This window comes from Podarcis melisellensis (genome assembly GCF_964234715.1).
Source record: "Podarcis melisellensis genome assembly, chromosome: 15".
NCBI lineage: Eukaryota > Metazoa > Chordata > Lepidosauria > Squamata > Lacertidae > Podarcis > Podarcis melisellensis.
The window spans coordinates 35,726,114-35,750,843 of record NC_138532.1 but is presented as its reverse complement, the minus strand read 5'-3'; the positions used below and the strand labels follow the sequence as shown (position 1 = coordinate 35,750,843).

The 24,730-nt window shown below is 43.0% G+C and overlaps 1 long non-coding RNA gene across 1 annotated transcript; it reads right to left on the bottom strand.

The window, feature by feature from the left end:
- Nucleotides 1-8,165: 8,165 nt before the first annotated feature.
- LOC309357397 lies at nucleotides 8,166-14,815 on the bottom strand. Its single transcript, XR_014163112.1, has 2 exons — nucleotides 14,786-14,815; nucleotides 8,166-8,576 (listed from the first exon to the last, which is right to left on the bottom strand). It is a non-coding gene; the product is annotated as an uncharacterized lncRNA (long non-coding RNA).
- Between the last annotated feature and the right edge of the window lie 9,915 nt (nucleotides 14,816-24,730).

Genomic DNA, 24,730 nt, shown 5'->3' with positions numbered 1-24,730 from the left:
TCGGCAGATGGCCTTGGGATTAACTAATACCGAGATCCCGTTAGTGCTAAGACAGTTAAAGTACAAATTGCAACAGAGAGAGCATGATGGGCTGGCATGTTCTACATTAACATTTTGGCCCAGGATCAGCAGTTGGTTGGAGCACTGTCATTTTGATATCGAAAGGTGAGCCAGAGTTCAAGCAGATTCGGGGATGGAGCTGTTTAAATAGTCATGTCCCCAGGCCTCAAGAGTATTGTCATAAGCCACCTCAATCTTTGCCTAGTGGTGCACGAGATTCATGGGGGTCTAAGCCCTCCACCAGGATCTGTGTTCCTTTGGGGAGATTTGGCACAATGGAGGCTAGTGTCTTTATGATACATGGTTTATTTTACACACATATACGACTGTTAGCCTTCAATGGAGGGGTGCAGAGAGGCAGTACCCCAAAAAACACCAGTTTATCCTTGCAGCAGCATAAACAGCATCCTTTTTGCTCTACAGTCTCTATTGGTCTCCAGGGCTCCTCCAAGCATGGTTCCTGCTCTGCTTCCTGGTACCATCTCTCTCAATTCTGCTGTTCCTAAAAACTAAGCCCCCTCATTCATTTGCATTCTAATACCCAGCTCTTTCGATGCTTTGAAGTATTAATGGTTAATTCCACAAAGGCTTCACCTAACAAAGGAGTATGCCTGACTTCCCCAACACTTGTTGATATTATTAAAGGTGGCATTGTGGGTTAAACCACAGAGCCTAGGACTTGCTGATCAGAAAGTCAGCGGTTCAAATCCCTGCAACGGGGTGAGCTCCCATTGCTCGGTCCCGGCTCCTGCCAACCTAGCAGTTCGAAAGCACATCAAGTGCAAGTAGATAAATAGGTACAGCTCCGGAGGGAAGGTAAAAGGCATTTCCGTGTGCTGCTCTGGCTCACCAGAAGCGGCTTAGTCATGCTGGCCACATGACCCGGAAGCTGTACGCTGGCTTCCTTGGCCAATAAAGTGAGATGAGCGTCGCAACCCCAGAGTCGGTCATGACTGGACCTAATGGTCAGGGGTCCCTTTACCTTTACCTTACACTTAAGACATTTACCTAGCTGAATTAACTCTTCACATGCTAATTGCTGATGCTCAGAAGTAGGTCCATACACATATTCCAACACACATGAATATTGACCACATTTGCAAAGTCTGACACACAGTCTTTATACACGAGTGCTAATTAAACACCTTGAACCTCTTTCAATATAGTGAAGAGGCTAAGCTGATGTTAATATGCAGAGAGTTCCAAAGTTCCCATCTTACCCCCAAAGATGTTGTCTTCTACCCATGGTCTTATACTCTCCCCCCTGCCCCCCACCCAGTTGTCTGAAAATGGGTTCCTCACACCTCCTCCTTTCATTCTCTTTGCTATCTTGTCCACAGGCTGTCTGATGATGGTCAGGTGGGCCAATCTGTCAATTTCAGTTTCCCCCCACTAACGTACACATCTGCATACACATTATTCTGTTGCAGAACTGCATTGCAACATCTGGAGAAGTGCAAATTTTGAAGGCTTAGCTGTATTGTGGTTCACTTATTGTTTTGGAAGGTGTGGATTAGGTCACATTGAACATTTACATTCAGAAGCGGACTGGATCCTGTTTCTCTGCTGTTCCTGGCCTGCAACTCTGTTTTAAAACCCCCTAAAAGTCTTCCTCTTCTTAGGGAAGGGCAATCCTGATTCAGTCCTATTTCAAGAGGGAATTCACCAACGCCTCAAGAAGCGAACAGCATTCAGATTCCCACCCCTGCCATACTAGAAAAATAAAACCTGACTCCCACTCCCCCTTGCAGACGTTCTGTCCTGGTAATTTCAGATGTATTTCTGTTTCTTTGTTTTATCTGCATGAACAGCCTAAATGGGTTTATAATTTGCTCGTGCTTCCGTTTTTATGATATCTGCCTTCCATCTGTTATTTTTATGGTTTATGCAGCCGTTCTCCTCTCGCTTACGCCAGCGGCGCCAATGTAAAACTGATGCTGCCTCCATCAAACTTATCGCCCCCTCTCCAAAAATATATTCTGTGCACAGTGGCATAAGTGCAGCCTGGAGAGGGATTCATGGATCTTTCTTTAATAACACAAAATCCGCTTCTCCATTGCTCAATGCACGGCTACATAATTATTGCAAATTAGGTAGATGTTATCAGATGGAGATGGAAGTTCCAGGCAAGTTAGCCTCTACTCGACACACCATATGCTTGCTTTAGAATAAAAATTGCCATCTCTCGGCTTGTAATGGGATGCTGGATGGGCTGGTGATGGTGGGGGAGCTGACTTCCAGTAAAACTTTAAAGGGTGGGTTTAAAATATTTGGCAAGTACATATGAGCTGAAAAGGTTTGCTTGCAACACTCTTACTGTTATGTATTCAATGGTCTGTGTTTGCCTGAGCTTGAGCCTGGACTAAGGATTCTGAGCCGCTGTGTTCTGATTCGATACAAGATCATAGAACATTTCAGAATTTGGGCCTCTGACATTGGCCCTTAAACTCTGAGTTATGATTCGCAGCTTGGAAGTTTAGCTAGACAATCACGTTAGGAGTGGGAGTGGCCCAGGCCTTCAGAAATGTATATAAGCAGTTGCTTTGCCCCTGTTGTCCAGTTCCGTTAGTTCAATAAAGGTTCTTGCTGTTATCATTGTGTCTTGCCTTGTGGGAACCCACCTACACTTCACTTACATTTCATATTCTCCTCCTCCTCCTCCTCCTTCTCTTCTTTTTCTTCTATTATTTGTACCCTGCTCAGATGACTGGGGACTCATCTACACTTGTCGACTTACAATGTTATGATGTTATAAATGCATTAACACAATGCCATGCCAGATGGTGCTGTAGAGCTGAAATCCAAAGTCAATGAGAATTCCCATTGTGATCTTTTATAGTGTTTTTATTTATCGTATTTCATAGTGGTTTTTTTTTTAATTTAAAAAAATAGTTGTATAGATCCAGCCCAGGTTGCCCCAGCCACTCTGGGCGGTTTCCAATGCATACAAAAACATAATAAAATGTTACACATTTAAAGGCTTCCTTATACAGAGCTGCCTTCAGAGGTCTCTTAAAGGCTGTATAGTTACTCATCTCCGAGACATCTGTTCCACAGGCCGGGCGCCACTACCGAGAAGGCCCCTGCCTGGTTCCCTGTAACCTCACTTCTTGCAGTGAGGGAACCGCCAGAAGGCCCTCAGAGCTGGACCTCAGTGTCCTGGCTGAATGATGGGGTGGAGATGCTCCTTCAGTATACAGGGCCAAGGTCATTTAGGGCTTTAAAGGTCAGCACCAACACTTTGAATTGTGCTTGGAAATGTACTGGGAGCCAATGTAGGTCTTTCAGGACCGGTGTTTTATGGTCTTGGCCTTGAGTCTTGGGGTACCTCCAATGTACTATGGCAAATATACTATGGTAAAGCTGTGTTCATCCACTCATATATATGTAACAACAAAGAGGGCTTCCTCTGCCTATCCTAGCATCCAAGAGGGACTGTAGGGAAGGAGGTGATTTTTCAGGCATGTGGGGCCTGAGTCGTCTGGGCCTTTAAACACTAATGTGAGCACCTTGAATTGGGCCTTGAAAGGAACTAGCAACCAGTGCAGCTGTTTTGAAATTGGTTACATGAGATCTGAAGGGAACCCCAACCAGTAATGTGGCTGTTGCATTTGGGACCAACTCAAGTTTCCAAGTCATCTTCAAGGGCAGCCCAATACAGAGCGCAATTACTATAAATCATTTGGTTCTTTCACTTCAGCCCATGAATTTAAACATAAACACAAACTATGCAGGAACCTTCTAAGGACTGGAAGGGATTAAACGGCTGATGTCTCTACGGGACCAGTAAATACGTGCAGCATTAATTTTTTTAACACACACACAGTAAAAGCACATGGTGCTAAAACATCAGTATTTAATTAACATCCTTTTGCTGCATTGCTACAAATTTGGCAGTCATGGAGAGCTGGGTGAAATATGAGAAGGAAAAAATCCTGGACACTTTCTTGACATGCCCTCTAATGTTCCAGGTCTTCCTGTTTAGAAAGGAGGGTTCCTGATGCCTAAAGGTAAAGGGACCCCTGACCATTAGGTCCAGTCACGGACGATTCTGGGGTTGTGGCGCTCATCTCGCTTTATTGGCCGAGGGAGCCAGCGTACAGCTTCCGGGTCATGTGGCCAGCATGACTAAGCCACTTCTGGCGAACCAGAGCAGCGCACGGGAAACGCCGTTTACCTTCCCGCTGGAGCAGTACCTATTTATCTACTTGCACTTTGATGTGCTTTTGAACTGCTAGGTAAATCACTGCAATTTATTTCACCCATTTGGGGGACACCTTCTTAAAATGGCATTTGCCTGATCAGGGTTGACACCAGGGTTGAGTACCTAGTAGACTCCTAGTAGACTCCTCTGTGCTACCCATCACCACACAGGTGGAACACTCCAGGCAGCACTGGCTCAAGATGTTTTGCCGGAGTAGGCAAAACACCCTGACACCCCAGTGTCTGATGCTGTCCCCTCTACAGATCTGGGTTCCCCCCTCCCTACCCCCACCATTGTGCCTGCATGGCTGCCAACCCCATCACCACAACTGCACCACAACTGCAGTAGCAGCATTTGCGGTGCAGGCAAAGCCCCAGTGGAACCGGAACCAGAACAATGGTAGGGCCAGGGCGGGGGTCAGCTCCGCTGTCTGAAGCAAATGAAGGGCCTCCATGTGTCCCTATTTTCCAGGGATGGCCCTGGATTTACAGAAGCCATCCTGGTTTCTGATTTGATCCCAGAATGTCCCGCTTTTCTTTAAGTTGTCCCTATTTTCATCATCGTTGACCAGAGCACGCCAGGCACTTCTGTCTTCCACTGCCTCTCGCAGTTTGGTCAAACTCATGCTGGTAGCTTCGAGAACACTGTCCAACCATCTCATCCTCTGTCGTCCCCTTTTCCTTGTGCCCTCCATCTTTCCCAACATCAGGGTCTTTTCCAGGGAGTCTTCTCTTCTCATGAGGTGGCCAAAGTCTTGGAGCCTCAGCTTCAGGATCTGTCCTTCCAGTGAGCACTCAGGGCTGATTTCCTTCAGAATGGATAGGTTTGATCTTCTTGCAGTCCATGGGGCTCTCAAAAATCTCCTCCATAATTGAAAAGCATTTTCATCATAGAAATGTTTAATCATACAATCGTAGAGTTGGAAGGGACCCTGAGGATCATTTAGTTCAACCCCCTGCAACCCCCTGTTTAGGGAAGCTTTTAATGTTTAATAGACTATCGTATTTTAATATTCTGTTGAAAGCCACCCAGAGTGGCTGGGGAAACTCAGCCAGATGGGCGGGGTTATTATTATTATTATTATTATTATTATTATTATTATTATTATACAGGAATTTGCAGCTGTCCCATGCAGGAATCGAACTTGCAACCTTGGTGTTATCAGCACCACACCGACCAACTGAGCTATCCACGTGTGGGTTAAAATGTTAGAGGGCGAGAGTCACACAGAAGATAGAAGCCATGAACAAGCATCAACAGGAAGGGAGGAGGGGGAGAAAACATCTCTTCCCTGGCACTCTTCCTCTCTGAAATAAGTACTCAGGTTGATTTGGTTAAACACACATGCACTCACACACCAAGAACTCTTTGTATTGTGACATTTGGCCAAAGCCAAAGCGATCATTGTCCCCCTTACTTGCTTTTCAATGTGCTTTTCTTCTGGTGTACCTCAGCACAATACCTTCTTTCTTAATATCGAGGGTTGCAATGCTTAAGATATGCAAATAGGTCTCTCTCTCCCCCTCTCCCCCAGTTAATGAGCCTACTCTGCAGCAATTGAATGCAATTCAAGTATTCAAAGTGACCTTATCACGACAAGGGAGACGATTCCCCATTTCGCTTTGAAAGGCAAACCGTGAAAAGTCATTTGTGTTTTGCTGAATCTGGATTATTATTATTATTATTTTCCTTATTATTATGTGTGTCTATAGACGGGCGAAGTCCAGGGATTATGGGGATTATGCTTTATCGGAAACCCGTAGATTCCTGAAATTTTTCAAAAGCGTTTTATATTTCAATAGAAAGGGGAGGAGGGAAGAGAGAGCATTCATTCTACTCTCCCGTGCATGTGATTAAATAACACAGTTCACACAATGCCCCACTTCCCCCCTCCTCATTCTTAGCATTGTCTCATTAGACTGGCTTTTTTATTTTATTTTACTGCTTTTCCTATCCATCATGATTTGTGTCAGCTGAGCGGTTATGTAGATGGACAGCTTATTATCAGCTTTAAGCAAAGGAACAGAATGCAGGCCTGGCTGCAGAGCTGTGTGTGTAGGAAAGGCAATTAAAGTCAGCTCCAGAATATAAATGAGCCTTGGCCTTTTGATGGTGTACGTACAAATTAACCCCTGTTGTCGCAATATTCCATGCCACTGGAGGACACACAGAGAGAGAGAGACCCAAGCCTTAATTGTCTCCTGAATTAAGGATGGCCAGTTTCTATTGCTTTTTGGATCTACCGTATCCATTTCAGCTTCTCATTTTTGCCATCTTAAATTCCACTCTACATTTCCACACCAGTCTGCAATTTTCTTCATCTAAAATTCCTCTTGAAAAAAATTCAGCAGTTTAGGGTGAGGTTCCTATAGACATTTTCTAGTGCATTTTTGCTTAATAAACATGTCTTTTGCAAGCAATTTCTCTTAATAGATATGCATTCCGTTATATGTTCACTAACAGATGTTCACTGCTTTTAGGTTTTTCCCCACTGTAATTGATTTGGAAAGTTTTAACTGTTTTAAAATGGTTTTTTGTTTGCTTCAAGCTGTGAATCGGTTTGCCGCCCTGGGTTCCTTTGAGAGAAAGGGCAGGGTATAAACTCCAATTAATAATAATAATAATTGGGCAATAATATGGTGGACGTTCACCATAGCTCAGACGGTAGAGGATGAGGCTCTTAATTTCAGAGTTGTGGGTTTAAGCCCCATGTTGGGCAAAAGATTCTTATATTGCAGGGGGTTGGACTAGATGACCCTTGTGGTCCCTTCCAACTCCACCATTCTATGATTCCATCTCTAGCTATGCAAGTTATTAAACAACAGCATATATCCATATCTGTATCTATATCTGAATCTGTATCTGAATCTTAAATTATCTTTTGGGGAAAGACTATAGCTCAGTGGTAGAGCATTTCCCTTGCATTTAGAAGTATTTCCCTGCACTGAGATCCCCAGTTTCAACTGACTGGCTGCTGCCAATCAGTTTTGACAACATGCGTCTCGATGGACCAGTGTTCTGACTCAGTATAAGGCAACTTCCTGTGTTCCTAGAACTAGGGAGCAGGGAAGGTGAATGGGGAAAGATTTGGGGAAAGGGACATAGCTTGGTGGCTGAACATCTGCTTTGCATGCAGAAGGTCCCAGCTTCAAACTTTGGCACCTTCAGGCACGGCTGAGACCCCTCCCCCAGTTTGAAACCCTGGAGAGCTGCTGCCTGTCAATGTAACCCAGCCTTTCTCAAGCTTGGTTTTGCAGATGTTGCTGGACTACAATTCCCATCATTGCTAGCCAGGGTGGCCAGTAGCGAGGGATGATGGGAGTTGTAGTTCAAGAACATCTGGGGTTCCAAGGTCGAGAAAGGATCATGTAGACAGTACTGAGCTAGTTGGACCAATAATCTGATTCAGCAGAAGGCAGTTTCCTATGCAGTGGTACCTCAGGTTACATACGCTTCAGGTTACAGACTCCGCTAACCGAGAAATAGTACCTCAGGTTAAGAACTTTGCTTCAGGATGAGAACAGAAATCATGCTCCGGCGGCGCGGCAGCAGCAGGAGGCCCCATTAGCTAAAGTGGTGCTTCAGGTTAAGAACAGTTTCAGGATAAGTACAGACCTCCGGAATGAATTAAGTACTTAACCCGAGGTACCACTGTACTCTCCTATCTCCCTTCTCTTTCAACAAGCTTCATTACATGGCAAACCAACCAAGGACATCAGCGTTCCAACTTCAGCGGACACAATTTAAGAAATTGACCGAAGGTACAGACATCTGGAAAAAGCAAAGCACCTGGCCAGACCTCAGATAATTTTGCAGTACTTCAGTATAACTCCCCCTACCCCCACCTGGCCTCCAAACACCTGGAAGTTCTCTATTCATGAAGCAGAAACGTTTTCCTGAGTTGGTCTTTACTGAATTTCTTTATTAGTTGCAGGTGACCAGCAGGAAAAGAAGCGTATAAGCTCTCCTATGAGGTAATTTCCAGCTGAACCTGTATCAACAGCCAAGTTGCTCTCGACTGGATTCAGCGGAGCCATTTAGTTATGTTGGCTGCATTCATCTGACTTGAATGGCAGAAACCCAGATTATGTTTTGTAAAAAAAAGGACACACTCTTGGAGAAGGATCAGCAGAAAGGAAGGCATAAGGCTGGCCTGTCCCTGGAAGGGTGAGAAGGAAATGCGGAAGGGGACAAGCAAAGATCTCTCCACCTCATAAGCCTGCAGAACATCCCCTTCAGTCAATCCCACGGCAACACTCAACAAGGTTGAGCAGTACACTTCATCTCCCTTCCCTTGGACAAATGAGTGAACCTCGGCTATTTCATTTTTTTTTTTATATATAATTTTTATTAGGTTTATAATATACAAAATTCAAATTCCAAATACATGTTTCCATAAATCTAGTGAACTCCCCCCATCTTCCGGACACTGCATTCTCTGTAAAACCAAAACCTCAGCAATTTGTTGACTTGTTTTAAACATAATAATATATCTTCCATTTTATCGTGATATCTGGTCTCTAGACATTTCAATCCGAATCCATTAATTTTTAGTTTCAACACAATAAAATTATTACATTACACCACTTCTGTCTTGTTGTGCCTTATTTACCAATTCAAAGATTTACCGATACTGAAGCTATAATTTCCCAGAGAGAAGCATTTTTTAACATTCATACAACTTATAATGCTTTTTCAAATAGTCCTTAAATTTTTCCCAAACTTCCTCCGTTTCTTCTTCTCCCGAGTCTCGAATTCTGCCAGTCATTTCAGCCAGTTCCATATAATCCATCAGCTGCGTCTGCCATTCTTCCAATGTGGGTAGATTTTGTGTCTTCCAGTGCTTTGCCATCAAGATCCTTGCTGCTGCAGTAGCGTACATAAAGAAAGTTCTATCTTTCTTAGCCACCCTCTGGTCTACCATGCCCAGGAGGAAGGCCTCCGGTTTCTTGGGTAAGGTAAATCTAAGCACCTTTTTTAGTTCATTATGTATCATCTCCCAGAAGGCCTTCACCTTCGGGCAGGTCCACCAGAGGTGTAGAAATGTCCCTTCCTCCTCTTTACATTTCCAACATTTATTATCAGACAGGTGATATATCTTTGCAAGCTTGACTGGGGTCATGTACCACCGGTATGTCATTTTCATAATATTTTCCTTCAAGGCACTACATGCCGTGAATTTCATTCCGGTGTTCCATAACCTTTCCCAGTCTTCAAACATAATGTTGTGCCCCAAGTCCTGCGCCCACTTTATCATGGAGGATTTAACAATCTCATCCTGTGTATTCCATTTAAGCAGCAAGTTGTACATTCTCGAAATTAACTTAGATTTTGGCTCAAGCAACTCTGTCTCTAGTTTCGATCTTTCCTCCTGGAAACCCACTTTTTTGTCCGCTTTAAAAACTTCCTGGATTTGAGCATAATGCAACCAATCTCGCACCTTGTTTTTTAACTTTTCCATACTCTGCAACCTCCATTTATCTCCAATTTTTTCAATTATTTCCCAATATTTAGGCCAGTGGGCCTCCATATTGAGTCTTTTACGTGCTTTGGCCTCCATCGGTGAGAGCCACCTCGGAGTTTTACTCTCCAATAAGTCTTTATATTTTGACCAGACCATAAAAATTGCCCTTCTGACAATATGGTTTTTGAACGATTTATGAACTTTAACCTTGTCGTACCACAAATATGCATGCCACCCAAAAGCATTATCAAATCCCTCCAGGTCGAGGACGTCGGTGTTCTCCAACAAAATCCAATCCTTCAACCAGCAGAGGGCTGCAGCTTCATAATATAACTTCAAGTCCGGCAGGGCAAACCCCCCTCTTTCTTTCGCATCTGTTAGTATTTTAAACTTTATTCGGGGCTTTTTGCCCTGCCAGACAATTTAGATATATCCCTCTGCCATTTCCCAAAACATTCCACCTTATCCACGATCTGGAGGGCCTGAAACAAAAATAACATTTTCGGCAATACATTCATCTTTATAGCAGCTATTCTGCCCAACAAGGAAAGTTTCAGTCTTGACCATGTTTCCAAGTCTCTTTTGATCTCTGACCAACATTTCTCATAATTGTCCTTAAACAAATTCAAATTTTTGGAGGTCAGGTGCACCCCTAAGTACTTTACTTTTTTAACCACATTTAGTTCTGTTTCTTTTCTGAACTCCTCTATTTCAGTAGTTGTCAAGTTTTTTGCTAAAACTTTAGTTTTTTGTTTATTCAGCTTGAATCCCGCCACCCGACCAAAGTCAGAAATTAATTCTAACGCTCTTTTAGTACTAGAGGCTGGCTCCTGTAATGTTAAAACCAAGTCATCTGCAAATGCTTTCAATTTATATTGTTTCTCTCCGACCACAATTCCCTGTGCCAACCGGTCATTTCTAATCATGTTCAATAGCACCTCCAGGACTGAAATAAACAACAGAGGAGATAGAGGGCACCCCTGTCGTGTCCCTTTTTCAATTTTGAACTCCTCTGTCACCACGTTGTTTACTATCAATTTTGCTTTTTGTTCTGAATAAATTGCTTCTATTCCATTTTCAAACCCCCGCCCTACTCCCATCCTTTCCAAATTTTTCTTCATAAATATCCAAGAAATGTTGTCAAAGGCTTTCTCCGCATCAATAAAGATCAACACCGCTCTTGTATTTGAGTTAATCTGTAAAAATTCCAAAATGTCAATGATGTTTCTTGTGTTGTCAAATAAATGTCTGCCAGGAAGAAAGCCTGCTTGGTCCTTATGGATCACTTCATTTAATACTTTCTTAAACCTGCTTGCCAAAATGTCTGCAAAGATTTTGTAATCCACATTTAGGAGTGAGATAGGACGGTAGTTTTTAAGTTGAGTTTTTTCAGTTTCTGATTTTGGTATCAACGTGATGAAAGCTTCTTTCCACGTTTCCGGTGCCTTCCTCCCCTCCATAATCTGGTTACAAACTTCCAACAATGGTTGTATCAATGAATCCTTCAATGCCTTGTAATATTTGGAAGTAAGTCCATCAGGTCCCGGAGACTTGCCCAGTTGGAGGTTCTGAATGGCGCATTCAATTTCTTGGGTTGTAATATTACAATTCAGGGTTGCTCTCATTTCCTGGGGTATTTTTTGTAATCCATTAGTTGTGACAAATTGGTCCACCTCCGAACCTTTTTGTGGCCTTTGTGAATAAAGTTCTTTGAAATATCTCTGGAAACACTTTCTAATTTCCTCGGGTTTCTGAACCATTCTCCCTTCAATCTCTAGATTTGTAACTGTGTTAAGCTTTTGTCTCTTTTTCAACTGCCAAGCCAACAACTTCCCGCACTTATTAGCAGATTCAAAGAATCTTTGTTTCATTTGTTTAATTTTCCATTCCACCTCTTGATTTATCAGTTTCGAATATTGTGCCTGGAAAAACTTCACTTCTCTCAATACTTCCTTTGATTTAGGCCTGGATCTCAGTTTTTTCTCTCCTTCTCTTATTTTCTCCAAAATCTTCTCCTTCTTTTCATTCCAGAGCCTTTTTTTAATCGTGTTCTGCTGTATTAGAAACCCTCTCATAACTGCTTTACTTGCGTCCCAGATTGTTCTTTTTTCCACGTTTGTCTTTAAGTTTATTTCAAAATAATCCTTTAAAACTTTTTGGGCCTTCTTAACAATCTCCTGATCTCTTAACAAAGCGTCATTCATTCTCCATCTGAAAGATCCGGTTGTATTTAATCTCAATTCCATTCTCAAAGCGTTGTGGTCGGAGCAGGTTTTTGGGCAGATTTCCACTTTTCTAGTCTTAGGTGCCAGCCCTCTAGTAATCCATATTTGGTCGATTCGCGTCCATGTCATGTGGGCCTCAGAAAAGAAAGTTCCTTCTTTCCCTAGAGGGTTCTTGATCCTCCATATGTCAATCAAATCCAAATTGTCAGTCATTTCGAAAAAGGTTTTTGGTAGTCTGCCGTCTTTCGTTATATTAGCACTTTGCGACTTATCCATATTCACTGAGGCGACTCCGTTCATATCTCCCAACATGATAATGTTGTTGTAATCCAAATAGTCCAGCATAGTCTCATGCAGCTTCTTAAAAAATTCCGATTTTCCATCATTTGGGGCGTATATTCCTAGAATTAAAAACTTTTCTCCTTGTGTCTGAATTTCAATTGCCAAAATTCTACCCTGTTCATCTTTAAATACAAATTTTGGTGACAAGTTCTCCTTTGCATATATCACCACTCCTCTTTTCTTAACTTTGTCCGATGAAATAAATTCTTGGCCTAGCCTTTTGTTAATTAACACTTTTCTGTGGAGTCTTGTCACATGTGTTTCTTGCAGGCAAATAATGTCTAATTGTTCTTTTTTCAAAATATGAAATACTTTTCTCCGTTTTTCTGGAGAATTCCCGCCATTTATGTTCCAACTAAGAAGCTGTAGAGACATCCTGGTCTACTTCTTGAATATCACAGTTGGGTATCCAGTTTGTCCTCCGTTCCCGAAGGCTGTGGTGCCGGTCCGCCTCCAGATGGTACAGGTCTTGGTGGTGATCCCGGTGGTGGAGGCCAGGAATCTACAGCTCTCTTTTGGAGGTCCTCCTCGTTGTCGTGTAGGAACTTCTGGTGGTCCTCTGGTGTTTTAATTCTTACCTTCTTTCCTTTATAAGTGAATGATAGACCTTGAGGAAATTCCCACCTGTAAGGGATTGCGTTGTACCTTAACAATTTAGCCAAGTCTGTATATGAGGCTCTAAGGTCCAGCAGATATTTAGGAATATCTCTATAAATTTCTGCCCTTTTGCCTTCAACTTCCAGAGATTTTTTAAAATGTTGACCTAATATCTTGTCTCTTTCCTCTCTTGTTCTCAAACAAACCAAACAGTCTCTGGACTTGTCTTTCTTAACCGATCTTCCCAATCTGAAGGCCGTCACAATTTTGAAGTCTTTATCTTCCTCAACCCCCCCAAATTTAGAAAACAACTGCGTCAAAAATTCCTCTAGGTTGCCCTGCTCCAGCTCTGGGACGGCCCTCAGCCTAAGATTACATTCCTTACTTTTCAGTTCCACCATTGACAGGTAGGCTTGCTGTTCTCCTACCTGTCTTTTCAGAGGTCTTACTTCCCCTTTGATCTCCTCCACCTTTTTGCACGCTTGCTCAGCTTTTTGATTGGCTTCCGCAGCTAATTTGTAGTTCTCCGCCGTAGCTCCTTGCAATTTCTCAATAGCCTGAGTATGCTGGGAAACCTGATCTGTTAACTTGCTGATAGTAGATGTAGCTCTGTCAATTTTAGATGACTGATCGTCCACCTTCTTGTTCAAAAGTGCCAGTTGTTCCAAAATTTGTTTCAAGACTGGATCAGTTCCTCCAGTTGCCATATCTTCTGTTGCAAGCGTTTCAACTTCTTCCTCCTGCGCCGTCAGCACAGTTGGTACCGAAGATCTGCGTTGATGAGTCAACGTTGTTTGAACAAGCTGCCCAGCTCTCTTATCTTTTTTCTTTTCTTTAGCTTCCTCAGCTAAAGCTTCCTTAGCTTTAGATGCTCTTGTTTTCCCTGGGCCACTCATTCCCCAGCTGCCTCTGTTCAAGGTCAAATAGTCTTTCAGTCCATGAGAAAGGCAAGTCCAGAATGTAAACAATTAAACCACAAAAAATCCCAATAAGGTACAGTTCCCAGACCTCTATGTCTCCGCAAATCCACTAGGGGGGGTTTTCATAAGAAAGAAAGTTTCTTTTCCGCCATCAAAGTTCCTATTTCAACTTTTCTAGTCCCCAAGTTCGAAAAGGAGGCTTTCAGATAGTTCTGTTTCAAAATAGTGCCACAAGGTAGCAGAAAGGTTCCAATATCAGTATTAAAGCGATAGTGTATCCATCAATGCAACAATTTGTACTTAAGAAAAAGTTTCAGCAGCCTGACAGTACTCCTTTGCAACACTGGCAGTCCGATAGCTCAGTTATCTCCTTCAATTCCACGTCACTTCACAATAAGGGAAAGATTCCTTAGCGCAATAAACCAAAAGATTTAATCCTTCAATCTTTTTAATTTCTAGAAGAACACAGTCTGTTAATGCCCCTTCATACTAATTTCAAAGTCTCTTTTGAACGCTTCAGCCCACATCGGGTTCTTTGCTTTGCTCTGATTAGCAGGACCGGGAGACGGACTTCCTGTTACTCGCCTCCCGTTTTCAGCCGAATTAAATGAATTTAAGTCAATCTTTAGTACCCCTTACTCACGGGTAAATTGCAGCCAATTCCGATGATTTTCAAGAAGAAAGGTCGACGCTCATCAGCAACAGCAGCGCGGCTTCACTTCCGCGAAAAGAGCGATGAACTCACAGCGCCGCTCCCCCTTTCACGTTCCGGAGCCTCTTACGAGGTCCCTTCCTCATTTCTGGGGGGGCTTCTGGCACCCGCCGAGTCCCACGGCCGCAGGCTCGCTCTGCCTACGGTTTGTCTTAATGGGTCTCCGCTTTGCCGCAGCGGACGACCCTTTTTCGCGGAGCCCCTCTTCACACGGTAAAGAGGACCGCCATTGCCGTTTTGCGCCGCCTCCGGAAGTCGAACCTCGGCTATTTCAACTGGCTAATAGTCTTTTCCCAATAGTTTTCCCAGTAGTGAGGGGGGCCACTAGGGGCACATCAGAAGATGGCTGACAATAACATCTCTCCGACCCACACAAGGTAATTTGGAGGCTGTGATGGGAGTAAATAGCCTCCCTACCCCCCCAGGATTGTGGGGGGTGGGGGGCTGCCCTTGCCTGCTGTGCCCTATACCACCCCCGAATTTGTGGGGATGGGGGCACTAGGCAGAATGCCCTTTGGTGGATATCAGCGCTGCCTCTGATCCGCGCCTCTAGCTGCAAGAACTTCAAAAGAAACGATTAGGATGAAGCAAATGCACATATTTCAAGGAAGGAGGGGGAGTAAAGACTGCTAACAGAAGAGATCTCTGATAAACAAGACGAGTCGGAAGAACAAGAATTAACCAGATGAAGATACACCAAGACTCGGTATGGCAAAAGGACTTTCCTCTATGTGATTAACAAGAATCCACCCCCTCACAAGTCAGAAATGTCGTTTGAAGGACTTAAGCTGTGGATTTATGTCTGTGTGGAGATAAACTTTCTAACCAAAGCATGCTTTAAGAAGAGCGTGGAATGTATAAGGGCTTTGGAATGACGCAGTTAAAAATACCGCCGCCATATTGGGAAGTTCTGTCGGAGGACTTAAGTCTGGGAGGAAAAATAGAGAAATAGAGCTGTTTTTATATTGTGGGTGAAACTTCTCAGAGGGACTTAAGAACGACAGTTCTGTGATTAATGATGGAAAGAGCGATGTTATCTATGAATGCGATAATATATGGAAACCATCTCGATTTGAGGATTGGATGAACGGAAAAATTCACACAGGATTATTATTGGTGTTTATCGGCTTAAGAAGATTATCAGAAGAGATCATAAAGAAAAAAGAGAAAATATACGAACAAGATGAGATGTGGAAACAGTAAGATAAGACTGGATAGAATTATGAGTTTGACCAAACTGCGGGAGGCAGTGGAAGACAGAAGTGCCTGGCGTGCTCTGGTCCATGGGGTCACGGAGAGTCGAACACGACTAAACGACGACAACAATAGTCTTTGTAAGGTGACATGGCTAGACCTCTTCAGCACCAAATTAGGGGACAGCTCTGGCTTTCCTGGGACCTAACTTCCTCCCATATGGCGGACACTGGTTCCTGACCAGGTGATTGGTTGCTAGCCACTCTCATCATAGGGATTGCATTGTTGCACACCACCCTAATCTCCAAGCAGTGAGATACTCCAGGATTTGTGCGCTTACCCAGGGCTTGGTTTCCTTGTCTGTGGAAACTGTGATGCCCTTAAGACATATGGTTTTATTTGCACAGTTTCGCAACTTGAGCATAAGGGGACACAGCATCAACACACCAACAGATGTTGGTTCTCTGTTAGTTACAGCTTTGGTTCCAGCACAGAGCAATACATCCATCTATCTACCCTGCATCTCATTTTTATAGTCAGTTTTGGCCAGGGCTGATTTGTTGCATCTGGGAGAAAGACAGAGCCCAGGTGAACCAATATCTCGACTTTTTTGTTTTGTTTAATTTACAGGCACAATCAGTAGCAATAACCTAGCTCAGACCTAGAAGTCTGTCAAGCTGAAATACAATGCTGAAAAGCAAACCTTGATGATCTCTGGTGATTTCTTCACACCAAGAGATCTAGCTTGAAATCATTTCCTATTGTTTAGGTTAGAAGCTGCCAGGAATCGATTAAGTGAAACCAAGAAAGGCTTTTCAACCTTCCAGAATGGTTTTAGTTTTTTTTAAGAACGATGACTTACATCAGCCAGCTGAAACAATGTAGACATTCACTAATTCTTTCCCAAATGGAAGGAACAATGGGCCTGTTCGCAGGATGCATTAATTAAAGCTCTGCCTGCATCTTAATGATCCTTGGGAGCATGATAAACAAGGAGAACAGGGCCCATAACAATCTCTCTTGTCTCAACATATGCAGGGCTTGTAGGATTCCGTAAATGAAGAACAACTAAACTGAAATCAGTGTACACTGTTCAATTTGAGAAGCCTCTGAGAAATTGGCTTTCACAGGATCATCAACCTTTTTAGTCCCATGGACACATGGATTGTTGAGTGATCTCCTTTGCTCACTTCTTCACTGGATCACACGCCCACGCCCACCTCCCCACAAGACAGAGAAAGTGCACACACATCAAACCATTTGAACCCTGTGGAGTTAACCTGAGCTTCGAAAAGAACATAGAGTTAGAAGAGGAAGTGGGTATGAGCATCCATATCCTTTTTGAGGCAACCAGTACTCCAAACGCAGTTGCAAAATAGATTTGTGCAACGGCATTATGATCTGGGCAGTTTTAATTTAAATTCCTTTCCTAAGGATCCCTTAAAGAAATAGGAGTGCCTGATCACCTCATCTGACCCCTGAGAAATCTCTGTGTGGGACAAGAAGCTACAGTTAGGACTGGATATGGAACAACTGATTGGTTCAAAATTGGGAAATGAGTATGACAAAGCTGTATATTGCCTCCCTGCTTGTACGCAAAATTCATCATGAGAAAGGCTGGGCTGGATGAATCCCAAGCCGGAATTAAGATCGCCGGAAGAAATATCAACAACCTCAGATATGCAGATGACACAACCTTGATGGCAGAAAGTGAGGAGGAATTAAAGAACCTCTTAATGAGGGTGAAAGAGGAGAGCGCAAAATATGGTCTGAAGGTCAACATCAAAAAAACTAAGATCATGGCCACTGGTCCCATCACCTGCTGGCAAATATAAGGGGAAGAATTGGAGGCAGTGAGAGATTTTACTTTCTTGGTCTCCATGATCACTGCAGATGGCGACAGCAGTCATGAAATTAAAAGACACCTGCTTCTTGGGAGAAAAGCAATGACAAACCTAGACAGTTGTAAAAGGTTCCCATTCTTTTCCAAAGTCACTACTGTCCTTTTCACACGCAGTTTATCCGTTAACTTTGCTAACTCTGCGTAGTTCATCAGCTTTTCTTGCCATTGTTCTTTGGATGGTATTTCTCCAGTCTTCCAATTCTGTGCTATTAAAATTCTTGCTGCTGTTGTAGCATACATAAATAATGTCTGATTTTCTTTTGGCAATTCTTGTCTTAAAATACCCAACAGAAAGGCTTCTGGTTTTTTTTAACAAAGGTTATTTTAAACATTTTTTCCAGTTCATTGTACATCCAGCATGGGTGTCTTGGACCAAGGCAGAAACATACACAGCCTGTTGCATGCAGCATTTTGGATTTGTATGGGGGTAGTGAGCCAGAGTCATTGCAACTGGCTTGGCTGACCATGCACCTGTTGGCTCATCTCATACATGTGATGATTTGTGACCACAAATAACTTGACCCCTTCCTCCATGACCAGCTCCTCCAATAAAACGTGGTAGTTTTGTGGTGCTTACATCTTCTCTTTGGGGACTAGAGTTTGATTCCAATAAATGAGGAATTTCATTTAGGACCATTTCTTTGAGTTGGAAACTGGGTTGGGTTTTGTGTATGGTTGATGTTCCAATTGGTGGGACTTCAGATGTTGTTCAGCTCCGGGTCCCATCTGCCCTGATCTAGCATGACCAATGGCCAAGGATGATGGGCAACATCTGTAGGGCAGAGGACCTCTTTCCTTGGTGTTTAGGAAGGAAGAGAGGAAGCTTGCCCTTGTTTGCATGCTTCTTTTTTCTCTTCTGCTTTTGCTGCTAGTTTGATGTCAAGCTAGATAGGTTTCTGATTGTTAGGCTCTTCCTATGAACCACTGAATGGATTTCTTAATGGGGATATAATGTTGATGTTATTGGCACTGGCTATAGCTAACTGACCACACTGATATCTTTGATGCTCATTTAAACTTTTTGATATGGCTTCGCCGAACTGTTACTTGTTAAACAGTCAATATTCTACTGTAATGGGATTATAATTTCCATTGTGTATTACAGATATCGTGCTCTGATTGTATTTACTGTCTATTTTCTGAAAAGTGCTTTGAGTGCAATGCATCGTTGTGGGATGAGGGATATGCACTGCTATGGTTTTTTTGGGGGTCTTTTGCACAAATCCCAAGTTTCTTATTCAAAACAGGTAGCAGAAGGGTGTGGAACACTTCAGTACCAGCACTGTTCTTGAACCTGCTATGTTAACCCTTACCTTGCCCCTCTTTGTGGGTCAGGTGAGGCACTGGGCATGTTACAGGCATCCTAGCACTGTCATTATTTTTAACTTGCTCCTCTTGCACATTAGTTGGTTAAGCTTGGAAGCAAACAGATTGCAAACGTGAGCCTTGTAGGGCTAAACCTTGAATTACAGGGTACAGTATACAATTTAGCCTACAAGAAGGAATTAATGTATGAGCAGCAGATAACATAAAATAAAAAAGGAAGACTTGAGACGATAATGGGTGGAATATCAGGATATGCAGCAGATCAAGGTTCCCCGAGAATGCCATGGAGAGATGAATGGGGAAGTCCTAGGAAAAGATATAGCATATTTTTCCATGTATAACACGCCCCCATGTATAAGACGCCCCCTATTTTGGGGAACTCCAAATTAAGAAAATGGGGGAGATTGCCCAGAATTGTTGAGCTGTTTTGGGGGGAGGATTGCCCATAGTTCTTAAGCTTCTTGGGGGGGGATTGCTGAAAATTGCTCACCCGCCTGACCTACGTTGAATCGCACTCGTCACAAAAGCCATCTATCGTCTGTCCCGTCACCGGCAGAAGACGCCAGTTGCACAGCCAATTGCCGCTGACAATCTCCAGCTTGCGGCAGCAATCAATCCTAAGTCCTCCCATGCACTATCCGTGTATAAGACGACCCCCAATTTTCAACATAATTTTTAAATAAAAAAAACCCCCTCGTCTTATACATGGAAAAGTACGGTAAGTGATGGATACCGTATGATGTGTGTATAAAAGTTGTTAAAATGGCATAAATAAAAGTTTAAAAATAAATAAACCTTGCATCACATGTCAGTGGGCTTTTTAGCACTTGGGAGGCGTGAAAAGCATATACCAGTTATCTGAATGTACAATGCAATCCTAAGCATCTTCACTCTGGAGCTCCCTCTCCCTTGATATTAGACAAGCACCTTCACCGTACAATTTTTGGCACCTGTGAAAAACTTTTGTTTTGTCCAAGCAAGCCTATTCAGACATGTATATCTGACTTGTCTTTTAACATGCAATCTTATTTTCTACTGTTTTTTTTTAAAAAAAACTGATTTTAATTTGAATCTATTTAGGCAACCTTCTTTTTAATATCTGATTTTATTGGCAGTTTCATGACATTTTATGTAAGCTGCTTAAATGTGGTTTTTTATGACTGAGTGGTATATAAATCCTGTTAAATAAAATAAATATTAACTCGGAGCTGGTCCAGATGACCTGCTTATTCAGCATTCAAATGGATTTTGCTTGAACAAAGATAACTTTGTGATTAGATTTTATTGAGCGTTCATCCTGAACTTTTTCTCATGGGGCAGTTCCATGACAAAGAGGATTCACTAAGCATTCATCCTGATTTCCTTATGGGATATTTACACACTTCCCCATTAATAAATTGCACCCCCTTTTCAGTTCATTTCCTCCTCACTTTCAAAACCACATAAAATACCCCCCCCAAAAGAGGATTTCTTGCAGTAGGGTAACAGAGATGTTTATTACCTTTCAGTCATGCAAGCCTAAAACATTGCTATGCACTTGAATCCCTCTTGCAAAATAGTGGCACTCTGGAAGCATACACAGAAGTGAATTTCATTGTGTCCATTTAGGGATGAGGGAGAAATTTGATGCTCTCACATTTAAATCTAGACCTACCTAATCCGCAGTTACCAGAACTCAGGCATCCTTTGATAGCTGTACTTCTCTGAGTTTTGCAATGCAGTCCTCCAGCTGCGCAATGCATTAAAAATATATATATGAAAAAATACATATATTACGGTAAATAATTACCTACTTTTGTTTTAATAAAATTTTATTAAAACTTTCCACATTACAGTAAAAGACTAATCCTAAACAAAAAGAAATAGTAAAAGAAATACAAGAGAAAAGAAGACGAAGGAAAGGCTAAAGGAATACAGGGCCCTCTTTCACAGATATATCCTAGCTCTTATCCCATACAGAGAAGGATGTACCCACCCATCTTTCACCTGGGAACATTTAAGTACATTTCTGAGCACAATTCAAAGTGTTGGTGCTGACCTTTAAACAGTATACCTGAAGGAGCGTCTCCACTCCCATCGTTCTGCCTGGATACTGAAGTCCAGTGCTGAGGGCCTTCTGGCGGTTCCCTCACTGCAAGAAGCCAAGTTACAGGGAACCAGGCAGAGGGCCTTCCTGGTAGTGGCACCCACCCTGTGGAACGCCCTCCCACCAGATGTCAAAGAGAAAAATAACTACCAAACTTTTAGAAGACATCTGAAGGCAGCCCTGTTTAGGGAAGCTTTTAATGTTTAATAGGTTATTGTATTTTAGTGTTCTGTTGGAAGCCACCCAGAGTGGCTGGGGAAACCCAGCCAGATGGGCAGGGTATAAATAATAAATTATTATTATTATTATTATTATTATTATTATTATTATTATTATTATTATTATTATTATTATTATTTGCCTCTTCCCCCAGCCTCTCACCCAAGGAGATCTTCCCTTCCCTGCCTCTCACACAGGGTATTTCACCAGCTGCCCATCATCTTCATCTTCATGCAATTCTTACCAAAATACAGTGTGAGAAAATATTAAAGAAAGTAAAGGGTGAATAATTTCCATGAGGACTAAAAGTCGCTGCAGAAATGTGCAGAACTGAATTGAAGATTGGAAAAACGAGAAACCGAGAGAAACGAAAAGTTACAGATCTGTCCATCTGTACTCCTAAGTCGAAACAGTCAGACTGCACCAGTAACTCCCAGCAGGAAAGAAAATAAATAGGAACAAGTTGAGGTGTCCTTTTTCTATGGTGATCCTTGCAGCCGTGGGATCCATTACTCAAGCCTTTTCAAAAGACTCAGGAGACCTACCTACTTCAGCTGACTTTCACATGACTGACAACTATTAAGGCTGAGATGCGCCTTGTTTAATTGCTGCACTGTGAAATTGTGCTTAATACCTTGGACTGGGTATGGTTTTGTTGCTGCTTTTAATTAATGCTAAATCAGCATCTCCAGAGTTACTGCAGAATTGTGTTGTGTTTTTAGATATCATACTGTAGATTCTGTATCAAAGCTTTCTGATGTGAGCTGCCTTGGATGAGTTGCGTTCAGGAAAGCAACCTATGAATATTTGGAACTAAATAAATAAATACAATGTTATAAAGCAGCTGCTGCTACACACACACACACACACACACACACAGAGAGAGAGAGAGAGAGAGAGAGAGAGAGAGAGAGAGAGAGAGAGAGAGAGAGAGACCCGCATAATGCAGTTTTTGGCATTTACAAATCCTTTGTGAAAAGGTCACCCTGTTCTTGGGATCTTTTATTAACACTGAAGAGCAGGCCAGAAAATGTCACATCTTTCTACCATGATATTTACACAAAAAAGTATGACTAAGCACACACAGTTTTTCAAGTGTGATGGCATTAAAGAGACCTGCGATCATCAGCTCTCTAAGGGGAGTCGATTGCCTTGCCAGCTCGTTCTTATTAACCTGCAAAAAGGAGTGGTTCCTAACTCCTCATTTTCACTTAAGAATATGAGAAGAAAGAGCAGAAGAACATTCACAGGGGCCAACTGTGGGAATGTTAGGGATAGTAGGAAAGGATCTATTGAATAAGTATTATCCTTCTTTCACTCAGGCTAGTAAATGATGTAGCAGAGCAGATTCACCTCAATATAACTGGAAGCTAGTCTGCAGATTTGTTTGAATCTCTTAGTTAAGATTATTTCCGGGTGTCCCCTTTTATCCCTCCTAAAATAATGAAGACACGAGAATTTTTCTGAGTAAAGTAACAAAAAGTTTACTCACATTTCAGTTCACGATGTGATCACTGAAAGGCAGGCTTTACTTGATAGTTACACAATAAACTGTGCGTTCATCTCATAGGGAGACTGAACTCATGTGCTGCTGGCTGAGAGCCAGCAGACAGCAAAATTACATTAAGAGTACAGAATGGCTGCTGGAGAGCAGCATGGCAGCAAGAGGGAGAACAAGACAAGAAGAGACAAAACAAGACAATGTCAAGACGAACTAGACTGCAAGTGAGAAAATGGCTGCATGACTTGGCTCTTTTGTGGAGTGAGCCAGAGCCACGCCCATCTCCCAGGTCACATGCAGGGGGAGGAAGCTCCAGACCAGTGGAACAGGAAGTTACACTGACTGGATGCCCCTCTGCTTATGCCCACTCTAGGGAAATAAGGAATGTTGCATTTGACTGCACCATTGGATCACATCCCACACCAACCACATGCCTGTGGGAAGCCCAAAAGCACAAGCCAAGCACATGAGAGCTCTCCCATCCTATGGCTTCCAGCAACTAGCATTCAGAGGCATAGGACTCCAGTAGTGGAGGCAGGACATAGCCATCATGGTTAGCAGGTCTTGAAAGATAGTCTTGTCCTCCATGAATTTGCCTAGTGGTCATCATTATTTCTTGGAGGAGCAAATCCCATAGTTTCACTGTACACTTTTGTCTAACACACCACTGGCCACATTTTATTGGATGCCAGAATTGCCTATCTACCTCTCCTATCATGAACAGATGAAAGCTTCAAAGAGTGTCTGCGATTGGCTGATGTAGGTGTCTCCCACCCTCACATTGGTGTATGTATGTGGAATGACTGATGCCAGGGTGTCGGTGCAGGTCCAGCTGCAGTTCAGCACGGAGACTCAGAGATGAGCAGTAAAGAGAGATTAGAGACTGGTTCTCTCCTAATTTTTCTGCTGGCATGCCAAGACCTCCCTATTCAGACATGCCTTTGAAAACTAAGGTGCAGATGAGACTGATCACCAGGCTGTGGTTAGAGCAATCCATATTTTAATGCTGGTTCTAAATATATTTTTTTTGTTTTGTTTTTTGAACCAATAGTTTGGTTCTGTTTCTTTGTATTTTAGAATGATGGTTTTAAAACGTCATACGCTGCCTTAGCTCACAACTTGGGAGAAAGGCAGGATATAAATGCATCCATTAAATGAATAAATCCTGCTGGGTGCTGCTTCGGAAGGCTGGACTGAAACATCTGCTCAACAGCTCATGACCAGGGGGCAAAATCCTGCTAGGTGCTACTTCCCCAACATGTTCATGCAGGGAACCTCCTGGCAAAATGAACCATGCAAAGGCTGCCTGACTCCTTCTCCCCTCACCCTGCTGCTCTGACAGCCCTGGATTGCTGAGGTGGGCTAGCCAGGGTTGTCTCAAACAGAAGCTTGAATTGGCTTGATTGGCATCACGGCTTCAGCCAGATTTGGTTGCACAGACCTAAATGGTTTGCTGCTCAGGACTGTGATGTATCGGAGCACATTGTCCAACTTGCTGAAAAAGCCTTCTCTCTTGTTGCCACCTGGGACACACACACAATACGTCCAAATAACCACCTGAAACTGCCCAGACAATTGCCCGCCCTGTCTGCCTCAATCTTTCCCCTGCTTCACCCTCCCTCCCTCCCTTTCCCAGCCAAGCGTCCTCCCTGGGAAAATTCCAGCTCCCTTTCAAAGCCACAAAAGCCACTTTGTTGGACCAATCTAATTCCTTACGATAACATTAATGTATCAATGGAGCGCGTTGCCTTTGCTGTAATAGCTCCCTTTTGAACATTGCCGGCCTCATTATGTCCTCCCTTGTCCGTTCCAGAGGCGCAGCTCCTCCAGAGAGTCGCACTGCAGCACAGGTAATGACGATGAAGAGCCCGTCGGATGCATGGGTGGGCAGCGAAACAGGGAGGTGGAGCTGGAGGAAGGGCAGATCTCCCATGGAAGGTGGATAAGACCTGTTCTGCTGGCACTTTGCGTCATTAT